This window comes from Dromaius novaehollandiae, chromosome 17 (assembly GCF_036370855.1).
Source record: "Dromaius novaehollandiae isolate bDroNov1 chromosome 17, bDroNov1.hap1, whole genome shotgun sequence".
Classification (NCBI taxonomy): Eukaryota; Metazoa; Chordata; class Aves; order Casuariiformes; family Dromaiidae; genus Dromaius; species Dromaius novaehollandiae.
The window spans coordinates 17,029,032-17,042,965 of record NC_088114.1 but is presented as its reverse complement, the minus strand read 5'-3'; the positions used below and the strand labels follow the sequence as shown (position 1 = coordinate 17,042,965).

The following is a 13,934-nucleotide window of genomic DNA, read 5'->3' as shown; positions in this document are numbered from 1 at the left end:
TCTGCTTTTCATAGTCCTACAAACTATTTTAATGTGTTACATGGCCTGGCACAGAGCAAGGAACTACCACTCCCAACAGTCTGTGCAGTGCTGCTGACAGTGCTGCTCTCTCTATGGAGAGCAGCAGGGAAGGCTTGCCAAGACCTGGGAATAGAAGGTGTCCAGAGGCTCTCACCACAGTGTGAGCAGTATCCAGCACAGAGTCAGGACAGGAGTGCAGAAGCTGACATGTTTTGCCCTGGGCCCCTAAATAGCTCATGATAGTCTTGCTGGTATCTATGGCCATCACCAGTGCTGATGGTAGTACATAGCCACAAAAATGCTGGGGGACTTCTGCATCTGGCCTATTCTTTTGCTCTGGAACTCTATTCTGTTTTTACCCACACTTCCACCTGCCCTGTGCTGTGACAGTCACAGTGCAGTGTGCTTTCCTACTTCTGTCAGAGCTGCACTGGTGAATGGTCTGGATGGATTTGCCTGGATGAATTGGGCTGGAAGCTCTGTGGGGCATGCTGATCATGTCCCACTCTACAAGGCGCAGCTGACTCTGGTCAGCACAGGCTCCCATAACACTTTGCAATGAGCCCAACTAAAGATCCTCAGACTTGCCAGCAAGCAAGATCAACATGTTCAGCCCAGAGATTCTGGATTTTTTGTTTATCTTTATAATCTATGGAATGGTTTAAAAGCAATATATCATGGATTAGGGCAGTTTCTTAATATTCTCGCTGATTCATCAGGGTTTCTGTAAATCACTCATGCTACTCCTTTTATTCACTACACAACAAAAGCACCATTTTACTTTAGTAGGGCAGAAATGAACTTGATCCTTCTATTTAAGAACAGCAGTATCCTCTGGGTCCAAAGACCTTGCTCTCTGTGTCTCCATGACAGACCACAGTACAGCTGCAGTTCGCAGAGCTCAGAGCCCAACAATGCTGAGATGTGGGTTCTAGGCCAAGAGAGCTGTGCTGATGTGGATGTGGGGAGCCCAGGTAGCTGTGAATACCATGCCCGTGATAATAGTGACAATGATATACCAATGCAGCTGCATGTTAACTTGCAACAAAAACATGTCATGGGATCAGAAGGAGAACACCCTACACAATCACTGATGCTTGTGATCTTGTGATGAAATGAGTCTTGTGGAGGGCATGTCTTGGATTCTGGTTTCTGTTTGCTCATGTACTGTTGATTGCTGCATATAAATGCCTGAAGTCAACGGGCCAGATGCTGCAATGCCAGTTTTTCTCTTCCTTCTAAATCATAATGGGGAGTTAAATGGTTTATAGTCACCTGGAATGCTCTGACAGAAGGTGCTGCGTACAGGGCAGAGTTCAAATAGCATTACTGCTCCTGTGCCTGGTCATATGTGGCCCTTGCATTTCTGACATGGATGAGGCTCAGAGGGATGCTTTTCCTGTGCACCCGTGACTATGAGTGTGCTAGAACAACTGGGAATGGCATTAAGCGCAGAAAGGTGTGTGTGCTGCTGCTATTCTTGTGGGTCAGCCACAGAGAAGAGCAGATGGGGCAACAGCTCCATGTTCAGGATGCAACTGATTTGATTATACTTGTCCTTCCTGGGAAGGATCAGGGATACAAGACCATTTCAAGACAATTACAGAAAAGAATTGTGTCTTCAGAGTCTCAGACTGAGAGAGAGCTGATCAGTCAGTGGTTTGGGGAGATAGTTTCGGGGTGCCTAGCACCAGACAAGTGGGCATATGAATTTTATACTTTGCTTTCACTAAATCTTCATCCTATATTTGTGAATAAGTTGTAGTCATCATTGCCAGGACCATCAAAGTCATGAGGAGACGCATCAGTGAAACAGGGCTTCTCTGCCAGGGCTGCTAAGGATGCAGGGTTCAGCAGAAAGTCACTTCTATCTGCTTGAGCTAATTCAACATCATCCCTTCAAAATATGATCTTGTTGCTAAGCTGAGCTGTCTGAAACCTGCAGTGCCAGGTGAACACCTGTGCTCAGACCCACTATTAACAATCATGAAACTGTGGCCTTGGTGAAATTAAGGGCACTCTTTTCTTGGCTCATGAAAAAGGCAATAAGAAATAAGCCAGCAAAGACAGAGTTGCTGAGGGCATATCTCAGTATGCCATCAGGAGGCCTCAGTCCAAGAGCTACTTCATAAATGAGGATAAAAAGCCATACTCTCTCTCTGAATGAAGTGTAGATACTCAGAGATGTGGTCTTGTACCGGCCCCAGTTCTGCATTATTACTGTTCTGAGGGCTACACTCTTCTCGTACACATCTCATAGACCTTTGGGATCAAAGGTGTCTCACAGCCACTGCATCTGACAAAGAAATACCTGACAGGAGAGTAGATGTTTGGCCTGTCTCTTCCATTTTGTGGGAACAGCTAGACCCAGAGGTTACTACCAAAATACTACCCAGGGGCTGTGAACTGTAGGATGAGAGAATGTTAAGCCACTATTGCAGCATAGGGCTGTAAGATACAGTCCATGTTAGTTGCTCCAAAGGCAAGATTTATCTCACACAACTTTTAGCGTGTCAGAGTGAAGTGGTTCAGCCAGGACCTCCTGGGTATTCATGAGGAAGGCACAAGCACCTCCAGACTCTGACCCACCCTTGGTGCCTATCGTAGGATGGGATAGGCTGCCTTTCTTGAAGCTGATCTTTCTCCATTGCTGATAAAGGGATCCCAGCTCAGACGTGATGTCTAACTGCATTTGCCTAAATTGGTGGAGGGGAGTCCACCATCAGGTCTGAAAGGGTTCAGCCTACCCAAATCCTTACAGCTGAAAAATCCCTGTCTTCCCAGAAGTTCTGTGCAGCAACTTCTCATTTTAATTGAAACTAAATCTTCTTTATATTTAGCTGTCATCGTTCATTTGTTTAATTGTTGAAAAGACTTCTTCAAATCAGAAAATGCAGCATTTTTTTCCTTTTACCTTGATATTGATATCAGGAAGTGAACCCCCAAAGAAAGCTCTTCCTCAGTGACTCTATGCCACCAGGAAAGAGTGCTCCTGGGCCCACCCTACACTTATGGTCCCCCCATGAGACAACATAGGCTATTCAAATGCATCTGATCACCTTCTCTGCCTGTGTGCCTGAGTTTCGTCTCCCCATCCAGGAGGTGACCTGGATGCATTGCTGCGGATCAGGCTGGGGGGGAGGAGCACAGTGGACATCCACCCTTGAGTGTAAATTCAGCCTTAACTGCTTGTCAGAGTTCCCACTTATCACTGCTCACACCCTCACATCAACTATGCAGGGGCAGCTGCGCTGGGAATGTGTATTCATTCAGACAAGGGCCATGTTATGGGCAAAGCAGGACCTGCTCCCATTGTGGTATTTGCCAAGCAGACTTTCTACAAAATGCCTCTTATCTGAGAAGCTGGAGATGATAGAAATGCATAGGCAAGAGGAGCAGACTTTATGTACAGCAGTGGTCAGGACCTGCTTTTTTTCTGTCCCTGTTCCATACCCTCCCTCTCTCTGCCTTCAGCCTGTCTCCAATGCTTTAAGGAGTCAGACTGCCTGCATAGGAAGGTCAGTGCACACAGTTCAAAATCCTTCCTTTTCTTAGACTGGGGCTACATGGTGGACTCAAGGCTTGATCTGAGCCATAAGTAAATCTTGCCCAGATAGCACTAATGTGCACCTACCAGCCAGCTGCATAAGAGGGAAAATCCCACCACAGCTGGAGCCAGACACAAGATCTGTGATCCCCATCCACTTTCTGCATACCTTTTTCAGGCATGATCGGCCCCAGATGGAAACTGGAGGAATCATCGTGTCCAATGCTAATGCTAACATACCTTACCAAAACTAGACTCAAACAGAGTCGAGAGTGTTCTGAACACAGCTTCTTTCACATACTTGGACCCCAGTGGAAACTGAGCAGCCCTGACATATCCCATAGCTTATATGGACATACTGCCCCCTGATCTCCAGGTAAACTTTCCAAATAAATCCCTTTAGAGGAATGAGTCTAAAAATGTGCTGAAAGTTAGCTTCAGCACTTGGAAGAATTTGAGGACTGCAGACAGCTGCTCTGTTGAGATTGTGTGGGGCATTAAACAGCGATCTTCACAGTAGCTGTCCTGTGCCTAGCTCTGCCTCATAAGGTCCAAACTGCCCATCAATAAACATATTTCCCCTCTCACTTTCTTATCCCTGTTCCCAGAGATGTGGCAGTGGCTCCTATGTTTCTTCCACTAGTCACAGGGATTGAAGAATGATCTCTCTGTCCTCAGAAAAATACAGAAGCAGAATTGATGTTTGTGGAGCCAGTGGGGAGCAGGTGCTGGGTAAAGTAAATGACAATAGTCAGAACTGCTCTGTAAACTTCTAGCTTTTAAAGACTCAAATTCAGTTCAGTCTGTGTTTTTCCTTAGAGCTTCCCAGTTATCTTCATTCTTTGTTATGAAATAAGCTGTGGAAACTTTACATTTTGTTCACAGGTGGCAGAATGTGCATCCGTAAAGCTTTTGTATGGAAAACTGTAGAAGCATGTGCCAGGGACAGGCTGGAAGATCTAGCATCATTTCAAAAGCAAACGGAGCCTACCTACGTCTGCGTGGGATTCTGCTCTCTTCTGATTCTTGTGCTGTCACCTTGATGCCTGTACAATGTTGCTGACCAGAAAGAGAAAGCAGCTGGAGATCGCAGTGGAACTAATTGTTAACATTTCTTGGCAGGTTTTCCTGAAGGGCTCAGTTTAGGAATATAACTGGAACATTTGTATTTGTTAAAATAATTAGCATGCAGGAGTCTCTTCTTGCAAATATTCTCATTGCTCTGTTGGGACTGAGACCCGTCACACTACAAGGGAGCTGGAATTAGAGTAACTCACCTCTCTGGTAGCCAGAAAGTGAGGAATGTCCATCCTCTCACCAGAACAACCCCAAGATATGCTCCAAGGTCTGCTCGCTGAATCTTGGATGCTGCTTTCCACACCCCCTCACAGACTCTCAGCAGTGCTCAGCTCCCTGAATGCTTCTGCTTGGCAATTGTCCAGCCCTGCTACTATTGATGAGGCACAAGTGACAAAATGAAATAGAAATTATTAATTTCAAGCTCTGCTGGTAGTAGGGAAAAGAAAATCAATGCTTGGCAAATGGATTCGGGAGAAATTGGAAGAAAAGAAAGGCTCTTTCCTAGCTTCTGTACATTATCTGTCATGATGGAGAGGGTGAGACTGTAACAAAAAGTGCTCAACTGTTTCTGTTTCAGCTGCTGTATGTTAGAGCTGGCTTTTTGCATATTAATGGCAAAATACATTACCTGTTTGTTTAAACAATTCACACAAGTCTTGTCGACATTGCACCTGCTCCCTGTCATTACAGGAGTCGGAGGGAGTTGAGCTGCATGTAGTGGGGAGAGGAGCATGCTGTTTCAAAAGGACTTACACCTCTTTTTCTGTTTGGTGTCAGGTGGCACAGAGTCATGCAGGTGCAGGATGCAAGAAATAGTGCCAGCGTGGCTCTTCACTTACATGCTCGCTCAGGCATGTGCATGATAGAGCTCTAGCATGTCAGAGCTAATCCCCAGGGAGACAGATCACCTGTAACTACATGCAGAATGAGTGAGTGCTGCACAGCAAAACTAATGGGAAGAGAGAGCACGCAGAATACCAAATGCTTCAATTAAAGCCAAGACTCAGTCAAGCACTACAGTATTTGAAGGAGCTCATCAAATTTACAAGCACTGGCAGTGCAACAGGGTGCTGGAAGTTAGATATAGAGGTTCAAAGTCAAATGTTCAAGTGCTTAGCTCTGATTTAGAGACCCAAATAAGGGGCAAAAGTTTGAAAGAGCTTTTTGTCTTGTAGCTGTCACTGTAATGTTGTAACAGTCTTAAAAAGGCTGAGGGTCTAGTGCTACAGAGGACACCAAGAGTGAGCAAGGGCTGCAGAAAATTTCCTTGAAAGGAGTTAAAAAAGATTTGGAACTATTCATATGGAAAGTAGATGAATATGAAAGGGTGTTTTAACTATCTGTAAAACAACAAGGTACAGATAACTCCTCTCTTGCCTAATGACACAGGCACAAGTGTATTTTCAATTAAATCGAGAGGCAGAAAATCCAGAATTGATGAAAGGACATGCTCTTTTGTACAGTGAAAACAGATTCACCTCCACTGGCTAGAGACATCTACAACACAGACATCTGCAGCTGACCTGGTTATTTTAGGCTCCTCTTTAAGACAGTAGGAGAAAATGGACACTTTCACAGAGCAGTTCATCTGACCAAATACAAATATCCATTTCAGGAAGAGGTAGCTCATGCCTCATGCTCTGCTGACTATATTGACTAGATCTCTACTGATAATAAGTCTGACTAGGAAGGGTAGCACAGATTAGACACCTGCCTAGTCAGATGAATTCTGCCTTGGAATATTAAACTGTGGAACACATTTCCGCAAGAGGCTATTGAAGGCAAAAGATAAACTAGATTCAAAACCAGGGCTGGAATGAATATGAAAAACAAGGATAGCCACAGTTATCATAGATGGTGCTAAAAGCATTTTGGAATGGATATAAAACTGCTTGCTTCAAAGCTTAAACCCATTTTAAACTCTTAGGATTAGGATTAAGTTCATCACATGGGACATTTTATTTCATATCTACCTGCTGGGTGATCAAAAGGCAGGTTACTAAGCTGGATGGACCATGAATCTACTTCAGACTGTCAATATTTTTACCTGTACACAGTGCCCCAAGCTTTTCTGAAAATCCAGCAGCTTGCACTGAATTTAAGTAGTGTGAAATTGGGCCTTTATTAGAGTAGAACAGGTAAGAACAGAATATAGTAGAATAGTGTAGAATAGGACCAAACAGAACTAGAAAATCAAAACAAATACACATGCAAAGAAAAAAAAAGTATGCCAAAAAGGATTCTTTGAATACAAACCCTGACTTCACTGCATGGCAAATGTTCAGGTAGCGAGGTAGTTGACTCTCTCTATTTCACAGTTGTTTTTGTCATACAATCAGAGTAACTGTGGGATCAAATAAATGGCTGGACTGTGTAACCTTTCTGCAGACCAGTGAGCAGTTTTATGAATAGACTTAATGGAATAAGCATAGCTAATTATACATGAAATATGCTCCACAGCACATCAGTCTAAGCCTCAGGAGCACTGCTTTCAAAAGTGACTAGACAAGATGCAGCACAGAACAGAAGATGATATATAAATGGGAGCTGCCGTTACTGTGACAAACTCGGAACAAGGGTAAGCCATGGTGAAGTTCAGAGCCCATGAACAAATTGGCGTGGTTTTATGACCTAGTAGCTGTGGTGACTTGTCTGGGAAAAAAAAAAAAAAGAGAGACAGAGGGAGAGAAGCACCCCTGCAGTGACGATAGTAACAGCTTGAGACTGGCTGTGCACCAGGAGCTATCGCCTGCCAGTACAGTGGAAGAAAGATCTGCTAGAATGGTGAGTACAGGAAAGAGAACAAGCTATGGCCACTGGATAATGCTGAGGAACAGCTACAGGCATTTCACAATCACTAATATAGACCTGCATCTTTACAGAAGTGATAAGTGGACACACCGAATTTGTTGCCATCATGCTGAGCAGATCAGATGTAAACTTTAGCCTAGCTTCTCTGTGCTATGATTACCTAGAGCAGTCTGATTTTGTCCTGTAGTCAGTTCTTGCTGTGGAAAGTTTATTCCTCTACAACCACCTACCTGTAATAATTTCTTCTGATTCATTTTCTTTGACTTTGGGTTAACCTAGGAAAGCCTAATCTGAGATAGGCTCGAGCTGACAAAACGTTATGCAGAAAGGTTTATAGAAATGTTCTAGCATTATTCCACCTCTGTGAGTTTCTCTGTATACACTTCCTACTTCTTCGGGTTAGAAGGCATCCTTTTACTTTGTGTTTGTACAGCACCTATTGCAACAGAATTTTGGCCCATGGCTACTGGGTACTGCCAAAGGTCTGTGGAATGAGTTAGTCGTCTATGTTTAAAAATTTTCTGGCAGTTTTCCTGAGTGAAGGTTTTTGGGGACCGGTTTTACTGTAGCTATTCTTATCTTCTTAAACATGCACAGAATTAGCGTAAAGAGCATAAGTGATAAAGACTTTGGCTGCAGTCCAAGAAGAAGGACTTGGAGACTTTCATCATTCAGAAAGTCAGATGACTGGCCATGGCCCAAAATAAAATGAGAGAGCCTGGAAGTAAGAGAGGGCCCAGTAGGGCAGTAGGTGTCTTGCAGTGTAGCACCAGAGACATAGACAGCAGGTAGATGGGGAAATGTTACTACAAAGGATCTCCACAGGAATAAGCCAGGCTGTTAGTTTCAGAAAATAGCTTGCGTTAGCTGAGCTTCTCATCATTGTAACATAGAAATGAACATAGGAAACAGCACACTGGTGTAAATTCCCTTTGTCCGAATACTACTTGGATGGGAGATCGGTATGTATTCCACCTACATGATGACAAAAGAGGTGGGTACCCAGAAGAGCACTCAATGATCCACTAGGACAGGCTTTCATTACTGTGATATCTTCACTCCTGAAGTGTCTATCTTCTCATAAGTTGAATTATAATTTCATAGTATAATCGGAGAAGCAGAGTATAAGAATGGTTCAAGACCCATATGCTCGAGATGTAAATAAGACTAAAGAGAGTTGTGGCAGACATTGCTTTTGAGCCATTTGATACAGTACTTGGAGTATGAACCTTCATGGTTCAAGCCAGAATAGAAAGAAGGCTTTTGTGGGGAGATATACCATTGCTCAGCAGAAAACCTGAATGCTACAAAAAATAAACTTCTTAGGAAAGTAAGAATGCATAGCTGGCCTTAGCCTACTCCCTTGGGGATAGGGAGAAGTTAAAATGGATGTAAAGAACATAGTAGCACCCACAAATCTAAGGTTTGACCAATATTTTTAACGGAGGTAACACCTAAAAATTGATATGGTGGAAAGTTCGGCAGGGGGAATCTGTTTTTACTAGCTGTGAAATACTTTATCACACAGCAGCAATCAAGATAATGATAGATCACATCATATTAGAAGTAAAATAAATACTCAGTTTGGTATAAGGAGGAAAATGGGGCAGTTAATCAATGCAGTATAACTTGGCTTGCCAGCCTGACCAGGTCCTGCCAGTTGAAGAAGAGTTCTGAAAACACCAGGCTGTACTTGAGGGAAAGACTAAAAGTACTGAACACTTCTTCAGTTTCAGAACAGGATAGTGTTCTCATCTCTTTTGGTAGCAGACTGGAGTTAGCAGCAGAAGAAAGGAAACTGGGAGAACAAATGGGAGTGTGGCAGGGGTCCAGCAACGAAGGCTTGGCCACATCCAGGCTGGGCAACATACCTATGACAGCAACTTTTACATTGTAGTAGCCCCAAGACTGCCAGTAGCCCTTTTGTCTCTCCCTTTGCCTTGGGCTGCATTTCAGGGACCCCAAGTGAATGGCTTACAAAGGTGATTGTGGTCAGAATCAGGCCCTACGTCTTGCCTGCGAAGGGCTAGAATAAAGGAAGAGACCTCACTCCTGGAACTCTCTTTCCACAGGACAGGCCAGCTTTTAGTTTCTCCAATAGTCACTGCATTCATTATTAATAAACTTAACATGTTTTAAAGTCCTCTGTGAACACACTGCCAAGCAGTGGGGTTTCCTCTGGCAGTTAACAGCCATCTGGGCTGTCTCATTTCTGTGCCAGTATGTTCTGTTTTGACCACCAACATCGGTCTCCAAAGTAACCTTGTGCATGGTATGGAAGACACCTAAAGTGCCTAGACTAGATCTGTTCTGCTCTAGGTTTTCTGGACAGCAGCTCTTGTAAGATGCTAATATGTTGCATTGCACATGCACCTTCCTGACAACTAATAGCTTAATACTCAGTACAATGTCTACCTTACAGAGCAATAGAGGAGCGACTGTTCTCCTTTTGTGCAGGGAGATGAATGCTGCTTTAATGCTTTCATATTTAGCTTAGGGTCCCCAGAGGGCTGCTGCTTTATCTCGGCCTCTGGGCTTCCTATTTGGTGCTGATATTGTGTGTCAGAGAGCAGAAGGGAAGGATTTGCTGCACCTTATCTCCATTCAGATGATAGTGACGCTCCCTGATAACTTGCTAATCCACAGAGATAAGAACATTGCAAGCAGATTTTGCAGCCTTTAGGATGAAATGTGTTCAGGGATTTGTGTTATTTTTGCAAATACTGAAATCATACATTTTGCTGTGTGAGCCACAAAATTCATGTTGCTACACCGATTAGCTCCTGGGATCAGGCTTATTTCAAACAGCATTAACCAGATGAGCAGACAATGTGATATAATAAAGAGAAAAATAAGATCAGATGAGCAAGACATTTAATATAAAATCACTTAAAGCATTGCAAAATATTACCCAAAGAAACAAAATTAGAAGATAAATTTTGTTGCTTTTTTTTCTAACAGAATTGTTGTTTCGGTTGGAATTTGGTGGCCGAGGACTAAAGAGAGAAGAACAAAGAGAGGCTGACTGACTCTGGAAAAACCATCCAGCTTGTTGGGGAATAAATATCTGCCACGGATGTTGCACATGAATAGTTCCCGAGAAGCGACAGCTCTGGACATAGGGGTTTCGTTTTCAGAAGGATTTCAAGGCTGCCATTTCTATCAGGGCTGAGCAATGATTCAGTAGAAAAAGCCGGAGTTGGGCCCTGTGCATAACCTCCACTCTGCCCCTGCATCCAGGCATCCTCTGGCTCATTTAATACTCTGCGTCCCATCCTTGAAGGAGTACTGCACATTATCTGCTACGGCCATTTCTGCCTTGGGTTACTTTTATCCAGTCTCATTTTTATACTAGTTCTTTGGTTGTGATGGCCTGGGCTATCTATTGACACAGACTTTTTCTGTGATACAGTTCTGTATTTTAGCTCCCATGAGCTGTCCATTCACCAGGACAGCTTACTTCTTCTTGAACCTCAGAGCTGGCTTTTTCTCAGAGAAGGGTGGACAGGTCCAGCGTGTGTGGGTTCAGAGCGCACAGCCTGTTGAGGAGAGCAGGGGCTATGTGTGAGAGCTGGATCCCAGATCCCTGTTCAGTTGCTCCCAATGAACAGGCTGAGCAACTTTTCTGAGAAAATAGGACTTGTGAAAGGCACCTTTCCTGAAGCCCTCAGGACTGAGCATTCCTTGGTTACTGATTGCTGCATTTAGACATAATGCAGTGGCTACAAAGGCCTGTGTTGGATGAAAGAGGTCTCACTGTGTTCCCACATACTCCACAAAGCCAGAGATCACACTTAAGCAAATCCTAGGAAATTAAAACCTAGTGAAGTCAAGCAACATTGTGGTGAGGGGACAGGAGAAGAAAGGATCTGCACTCCTCATGGCATGGCAAAAAAAATGCCTAGAACAACATTCCCTGGCCCAGAGCTTCTTAGCCAGATCCCAGAGTAATGGTACTACCCCATAACTGGCTGCATCTTTAAGAGCTTCTCACAAAAGTGGATATGAATAGTTGCTGTAGACATATCATGTAATGGTGGACAGTTATAATTCAGCTATTTAAATTCGCAGCTGTCAGAGATTTCTGAGCAGCACCTGACACCAAGAATAAGACAAAATCAGGGAATTCCCTAAATGAAAGAACAGAACTCTCACAGTCTGTTCAAAGCTGAAACTATCCATAACTGGAAAGAGAGGTAAAACCGATTTTACTGTATGTGTTTTGAAAAGAGATTCATCAGAGATGGCTTCTGACAGTAGATGCTTCTGAAGCACTTTTTTCTGACAGTGTGAGCAGGAGTTAATTAGTAAACAATTGTAAAGCTTGAAGAATACCGCACTCCACTTGAAAATGAACTATTGGAGCAGCATGAAAAAAAACAGTCAGAGACTGGGAGATTTAAAATGGACTGGAAATGGAATGCTCACTTAAGGGAGTGCGAGCAGAGGTACCAGGTCTAGAACAGATCGTTGGCTTGGCAGATTAAGTTTGCAAAACAGAGGAACCCACACAGTCCCTACTACTTCTAGGAAGTGTCAAGTGCTCTGAAAATACAGGTGTACCTGTAGATGCAAAATAGACGAGGAAAGAGAAATGCAGCAGAATGGCATGAGAATGGCAACCTGTACAAGTGGAATCATTCCTATCAAGGTCTCTCACAGATGCTGAGTTTAGCTTTACAATGAGTAAGTGGTTTAAAAACTGAAGTGGGTGGGTCAAAGTGATCCTCCTCCACCTCCAATGGTCACACAGTTTTCAGAGGTGTCATGGCCTGTGTGGAAGGTGAAGAACATCCCCACAGACTAAAACCAAGCTATTTATTTGTCCATTACATCCAAAGTGTTTTCAGTCCCTAAGAAGATTCAGTTTTGGCATGGGAATGTTCTTCATGCAGCTAAGCACAGTGCACTTGTGGAAAGTTTCAGGGTTTGGGCAAAGGCAAAGAGGTGGAACAACTGTCTTCAACTCTGCTTTGTGCTACAGGGCCTTCAGGTGACCTTTCAGCATCTGTGATAAGTTTTAAACATAAAACAGGATGGGTAAATTCCCAAAGGCCTCACTAACCTAGACCTGTAGGCAGATGCAGATACAGCATTGCAGGCTGCTGTACCTAAAGGACAAAACCCAAAGAAGCTAGTGCCCAGACAGCAGGTCTTTGTGGCAGTAGTTCACTAGAAGAGTTACTCTGAAGTTTAGCATTGAGGTAGCTATGCTCCCAGTTACTCTCTGGAGCTCAGAAACACCCACTCCTCCAAAGGAGGCTTGACTGTTTCCTATCTGTGAGAAGGGGCAGAACTTTTGAAAATGTTCCCCAAATCCCCTTTGTCTTTTTTCTCTCACTGAAAAGTTCCTGGACTGATTCCATTATGCATTCTAGAAACTTTGCTTAAAGGATGTTTGAAAAGATGGCTCCTAGAAGAGATCCCCATGTAATCAGAAAAACTGTGGTCGCCTGGCTAAAATAGAAAGGGAGACAAATGGCATTAAAAGCAGGAGTCCAATAAGAGGATAGAGAGCTTTGAGAATTAGTTATTTGACTCTTTTTGACCTAAATCTCTGGTTTAATGAAGTAAAATCTTTCCACAGGGTGCTCTTTAAAGTCCTTTAACAGAAGGTTTTTCCATCCTGAGCAGAGGCTTAGCAGAGGACATGGCAGCCAGAGAAAGGAAGTGTGGTCAACAACAGTCTAATCATGCCCATCCAATTCTGTACCACCCTCTGTACTCACTGCTCAGTAAAGTGTAATGATCGTTCAGTCATTAACATCTTCACATAAACATGCATATGGGAAAGAGTGAAAGCTGTGAGACTGAGACCAGGCATTCGTTTTCTAGAGAGGACAAAGCAGGGCAGAACTTCTAGCTCGTTGTGGGAGCATGGCAGAAGGAAGGGGCTACTGGGGTGAAGTGTTTCAGATTAACACCCTCCTGCAGGCTGCCACACCCTTCATTTGGGGAGAAAGTCTTTGTTTCAGAGGGAGGCTCTTGCTCCTCATGTGCTGGTGAGAACTGAGGTGGCGAGGATGATCTGAACTGGACTCTGGAGCAGATTCCTCCTCCCCACTTTGATGCTACCAGATGTACTTGGAGAAGACAGTGACAGAGGCTCATGGTGTTTAGTCTCCTAGGACTATATGTCCTTGAACAGGGGTCTCTGCTGTATTTCTCTACTTGGCAGAGAGTGAGTTCACCTGAGTATCCTCTGCCTGAATGAAATAAAAGGCCAATTTCCCTGTAAATGAGCAGACTGTTCACTGCTGTGACCTAATCCAAATCCTCTCAGGCAGCCCCTAGCAGCAGGGGAGATTTCTGCTCTCCTGGGTCTTTGGGATGACCTGGGTCATCCCTGCTGTGGGTCAGACAGTGATAAAGGATATGCACGATTTGTAACAGTCTGGGCACGCTCCTCCACTGATGCTTTGCTGAAGATCTTTGACTGCAAGGCTGGGTTTATCTGTCAGTGTTTTCACTTCCC

The 13,934-nt window shown here is 43.9% G+C and overlaps 1 long non-coding RNA gene across 1 annotated transcript; it reads left to right on the top strand.

The window, feature by feature from the left end:
• Positions 1-7,383: 7,383 nt before the first annotated feature.
• LOC135330177 (uncharacterized) lies at positions 7,384-13,701 on the top strand. The gene is made up of 2 exons (XR_010391988.1): positions 7,384-7,432; positions 10,421-13,701. It is a non-coding gene; the product is annotated as an uncharacterized LOC135330177 (long non-coding RNA).
• Positions 13,702-13,934: the final 233 nt, after the last annotated feature.